The sequence below is a fragment of the Silene latifolia genome, chromosome 1 (assembly GCF_048544455.1).
Source record: "Silene latifolia isolate original U9 population chromosome 1, ASM4854445v1, whole genome shotgun sequence".
Classification (NCBI taxonomy): Eukaryota; Viridiplantae; Streptophyta; class Magnoliopsida; order Caryophyllales; family Caryophyllaceae; genus Silene; species Silene latifolia.
In genome coordinates this window covers 77,548,071-77,553,820 of record NC_133526.1, presented here as the reverse complement: position 1 = coordinate 77,553,820, position 5,750 = coordinate 77,548,071, and the positions used below count along the sequence as shown (strand labels likewise).

General features: G+C 37.0%; 1 long non-coding RNA gene across 1 annotated transcript; it reads right to left on the bottom strand.

The window, feature by feature from the left end:
- Positions 1 to 269: 269 nt before the first annotated feature.
- LOC141594051 (uncharacterized) lies at positions 270 to 2,338 on the bottom strand. The gene is made up of 6 exons (XR_012522001.1): positions 2,167 to 2,338; positions 1,421 to 1,561; positions 1,223 to 1,323; positions 1,041 to 1,122; positions 725 to 790; positions 270 to 624 (listed from the first exon to the last, which is right to left on the bottom strand). It is a non-coding gene; the product is annotated as an uncharacterized LOC141594051 (long non-coding RNA).
- Positions 2,339 to 5,750: the final 3,412 nt, after the last annotated feature.

Sequence of the window (5,750 nt, the reverse complement as noted above, 5' to 3'; positions counted from 1 at the left end):
TTGTGAATCTCAGACATTATTCAGTGAATCTTAGGGCTTGTTTTGTGAAACTTGGTCGTGGTTTAAAATCATCTATTTTGCTCTTAATTTTGTGAATGTCAGACCTTGTTTTGTGAATCTCAAACCTTATTCAGTGAATCTCAGAGCTTGTTGATTTACTTACGACGTTTATTTGTTTTTAATGTTGTGAATGCTAGACTTTAATTTGTCCAATTGTTTACTTGCAAAGTTTGTGAATCCTACGGAAGGTGATTTCGTGAGACATGAACTTAAATGTGGGAAATCGTATAACAGTAGTCCAAGCCAAGCTCAAATTGCTCAACTCAATGACAAATTAGCTACATAAGTCACATAAGTGACCCAGAACAATTATTATGACTTTACAACTATCAAATATCTTTACAAGAGTTGATATTGTGGCAATTTCTGTAAAGAGCAATCTTAGCAACAATCTTTACAAGAGGCAACAATCCTACGGAAGGTGACTTTACAACTATCAAATATCTTTACAAGACTTTACAACAATCTTGGCAACAATCTTTACAGGAGCCTCGGCCCACTTTTGCATATTATGACTTCACATCATCCCATCAACACGGACAATTGTCTTCTTTAATTAAACACCTATACAACCAAAAACAAGTACAATCGACTTATTTACGAAATATTCGCCAAAGTTATGAAGAAATGAACTTCACATCATTTTTAAGACAATGAAGTGTACCTTTTTAGTATTTTTACCCCATCTAAGTAGTTCCAACATGATCGATTTTCGATATTGTGGCAATTTCTGCAAAGACCGACATATATTAATGAAGTATATAGATAACCAACCTATCTTTATTTGGTGAATATCAGACCTTGTTTTGTGAATCTCAAACCTTATTCAGTGAATCTCAGAGCTTGTTCAATGAATCTCAGAGCTTGTTGATTTTAACTACTTATAATGACCAAGTTTCACAAAACAAGCTCTAAGATTCACTGAACAAGGTCTTAGATTCACAAGATAGGGCTTTATTTTCGTATACTAATGAACTTACCTCAAAATATTCACTTTTGGTCCATAAACTATCATCGTCCAAGGCACTCAACCACTTCAACAGAAAAACTCCACAATCAAAACTAGACAAAAAAAAACAACAGCAAATGGTTTAAAATCAACAAGCTCAAAATAATAACTATTGATCTGTTAACAAAAGGAAAAAGATACATGCTTACATACCATGTTGTTTGTTGAGGTACTTCGAGATTGACAAATTCGTTCGTGTGCATGAACTCCAAAGATTTATATGACTCTCCCAAAATAGATCAAAGATGATGCAACTGAAAAAGAAAAGGCAATAACAAGATCAAAATATATTTTGGAGTATACTTTTAAAAGAAAAGGCAATAACAATATTTTGGAAAAAAAAAATCATACAAGCTCTTTGGCATGCTGGTTGTCAGGATCCACATTAATATCCCTGCTTGAGTCAAGGATGAAATTTTTTCCCTGCTTTATATCACATACACAAGCCCACCAATGCTCCGGCGGCGTGTTACTATGGAAAGGGATAAAAACCTGAGATAGTAAATGTACAAGACAAACCAAGAGATTAATGCTATAATAAGGAAAATAAGGTCAAGGAGTTCACAAAATAAGGTCAAGGAGTTCACAAAATAAGGTCCAGGATTCACAAAACAAGATTCAGGATTCACGAAATAAGTTCCAGGATTCACAAATAAGTTCACAAAATAACTTCACAAAATATGTTCCAAGATTCACAAAATAAGGTCCAAGATTCACAAAATAAGATCCAGGATTCACAAAATAAGTTCACAAATAAGGTCAAGGATACATAAAATAAGTTCGCAAAATAAGGTCCAGGATTCACAAAACAAGGTCCAGGATTCACGAAATAAGTTGCAGGATTCACAAAATCAGTTCACAAAATAAGTTCCAAGATTCACAAAATAACCTCCAAGATTCACAAAATAAAGTCCAGGATTCACAAAAATAAGGTCCAGGATTCACAAAATAAGTTCACAAATAAGGTCAAGGATACATAAAATAAGTTCACAAAATAAGGTCCAGGATTCACAAAATAAGCTCCAAGATTCACTAAACAAGTTCCAAACATATCAATGACCTACGAATAAGTAAAATAAACATCACAAATATCTGACCTTGTCGATATGGCTACCATCAACTGGAGTGTAACTGTCCTTTATGTATTGACCCCAAATAATGGGGTTGTTTTCTCGATGAAGACCCTACAAGTCACAAAAAGGCAATTTTAGAAACAAAGCAACTTTAAGAACGCAAAATACTTGAATATCAACTAAAGGATTTGAGACTGACAAATATTGTTGTTGGCAAGTAGAGTAAATTTGTTCTGCCGAGTATGCACTTAATTCCAAACATATCAATAACCTACAAAATTAAATTTGTTAGGAAACATACACATCGAGTGACCTGATTTTATGAAACGTGAACAAAATGAAACAGGTTGAGTGGCGTGAACAAAATGAAAACATGGGCAGGAAAAGGAAAATAATACTCAGGGGTTACTTACCTGATCCATAATAAGGCCATGCGGTCCAAGGGTCTGCAAAGCATCTCTTGTGACTTCCATCCACGGAGTGGACACCATAACCTCACTTCATTATTGATAAAATGCAATTAGTAGATATATTTATTACAATAAAAAAAAATCAAAAAATCAAAGCAAAAATATGACATTACTGTTGAGTTGTCTTTGATCTCTTTCGAACAAAATTCTGCAATTCCATGTCAGTGTATTGAGGCCATTCTAGTGCATCATTTTGTACTATTTCTCTGGATAGGTTCTCAGAACATGTAGCAATTTGATCGCACGCCCTCAACTCCCATCGCGAGATAGTTTATCGAGGCGGAAACAATTGGTGTAGAAGGAGGATCACTGTTCCATACCACAGGAGGAGGAGTAGAAGTCGCAGGAGTAGCTAGAACGAAGACGGTGGGGTGAGTGGGCTCTTGTTCTCGAGAACATGTAATAATTTTATCGCACGCCCTCAACTCCTTACTGGCAGATGGTGTAGAAGGAGGATCACTGTTCCCTACCACAGGAGGAGGAAGAGTAGAAGTCACAGGTGTAGCTAGAACAGTAACAGTGGGGTGAGTGCGCTCATTGACGGAAGGGACATCATCAATAGCACTGGAACTTGTTTGCATATCTCTTTCCCTTGTTCTCCTCCTATTGTACTGAACCCACCGTTCTTGATTATGATGATCATCCGCTACCAGTGTGGGCTCAGAATGGTCAGATTGTTCATCATTGACGGGAGGGACATCATCATTGACGGGAGGGACATCATCAATAGCAGTATTATGAGAGGGAGATAAAAGATGATAAGGTTGTTCATCAGTTTGAATACAAGACGTTGAAGGTTCACCAAGTGGTATGATTTACCATTCTGGTTTTGCTGGTGAAAGACATGACTGTATTGGTTGCAAAGCTTCACCCATCACGTCCAATGCCTCCAACAATTCAACTTTAGACCACCCACACAATCTCTCCAGATTATCCCCACTATTACCCTCCATACTCTCCTGGACATTACCCTCCTCATTAATGTCTTGTTGAGATAACCTAAAACCATCTGCCAGACCATCTACAGCTGCAACTAGTTTAGAAACTATTGGTGAGGAAGGTAGTTTGATGTGAGCTTGGCTAGCAAGATATTTGTACTCCTTGAAAGCTTGAGCCATGACCTTTGCGGATTGCGCAAGTTTATTAACAAACTCAGTAGTACTACCTGAATTGTTAGGTAGAGGAGGATCAACCTTTGCAGAAAGCGCAAGTTTATTAATAAACTCAGTGGTATAACCTGAGTTGTTAGATAGAGAAGGATCAGTAGGTTCTTCATCTACAGATTGTTGGTGTTCAGTCATTGGCTTTGAAGACTGCCTAAACTCAATAGTAGGAAGCAGCAAAGGTGCATGTGGCTTATGTTGAGTGATGACCATTGGAGGCTCAATAGAACCCCTGCCAAAAGTTTTCTTGTCCAAATTTTTGTCATTCACTTCCTCCTTAACTCTCTGGGATATAGCTTCTTTAGTCCAAGTTGAGAGCGTTAGAAACTGCCGAGTAACAAGGCGTGAATTGAAGACACATCGGTCAACATAAATGAAAACCAAGACCATAATAGGTCCACCAAACCAATTTTCTTTCAGCTTTTTGGTCTCCCACTCCTCCTTTTGCCAAGACTCAACTTGGGCAGCCAATTTGCGTTTGATGAAATTGCACCAGTTGAATTCGGAGATCAAGTCAGTGTTTACCAAACTTTTAAGAAGTCTCAAACTTGCCCGATTCCCTACAACACCGCCTAAAAGAGAATTGAAGATATAAATGATGAAAGTGCGTTTGAAATCATCTTCACCATCTCTTTGTGTAGAGAGCTTGTGCAATATGTCTTTGACCTCAATGGAACTACCTTTGTAGTAACTTTTGAACTCCTCCAAAACAGACAAATAAGAAGGGCACTGACAAGGCTAAAGTCGTATCACCTTAATCAAAGTAAACCCAAACTACTACTAACAAGATAGCCAGCGGTAAGCCAGGGTCGAATCCACAGGGAGACGGTGTTTATCTAGTTTGTTTATATTTAATTTTGCCTTAAAGTAACCAATTTTGGGGGTTTTGATTATTTGTATACTAACAGCTAATTGCAAGTAATTAAAAGACAAATAACAATAATATTAAAGAGTCTAGGATTTCCGGTTCACTAGGTCAATTATATGGGGTCTATTAATCAATTGCTAGATCTGTCAAGCTGTCTAAGGTCATAAGATCGGTCGACTCTATTATGCCCTTTAGATCGATTCTAACATGCGGTCGCTATAATTAGATACAATCTATTTGATTATCGCAGCCTATATTAATTCTAACCCGGTCGGTGAAAGGATTAATTCGCTACACTAATTAACAACTCAGGCCTAAGTTAATTAACTAGAATAAGAACAATAATCAAACGGCAACTTAAACGATTTCACTAGCAATTAATCAATTTCCCCTTTCTAATTAACCTAGATCCCCTTCATCCTAGATGAAGATTTAGCTACTCATAGTAATTATAATAACAACAATAATGATATAAGAATGCATAATTAAGAATATAAAAGATGAACAATAATGATAGAATAATTATTAAAGAAAGATTGATACCGTAATAAAGGAATACTTAGATCCGGAAGGAAGAACAATAAATAAACTAAACTAAGTATTTGAGAGAGTTTTCTAAGGTAGCTATACTAAACCTATGTAAAATAAAGCATAAAAATAACTTAGGGTACGAGTTTTGGTATTTATAGCAATACATAACCGACTTAAGGAAAGTTGCGGGAATTATAAAACTGGAAGGTTCCTCGATCGAGTCGAGAGTGACTCGATCGAGGCACCAAAGTTCAAGAACACCCAACTCTTGACATTGCGAAATTTAGTTGATTAGGTTGGTTCCTCGATCGAGTCGCGAGTGACTCGATCGAGCATGAAGTTCCTCGATCGAGCCAAGGTTGACTCGATCGAGGCACCAATTTCCTGCTTCGCGCACTGAACTTCAAACGGCCGCCATTTCTTCGTTACTTGTCAGAAACAAGCTATTTTCGCGGCGTTGGAAAGCTAAGAGGATAAGATTTCACCTCCAATTGGAATCACTTGAAAATCCTTTGTAGAACTTGATATATGGCTCTTCAAAGTAGGCACTTGTAATAAGAAGCTCTTTTCTTCGTG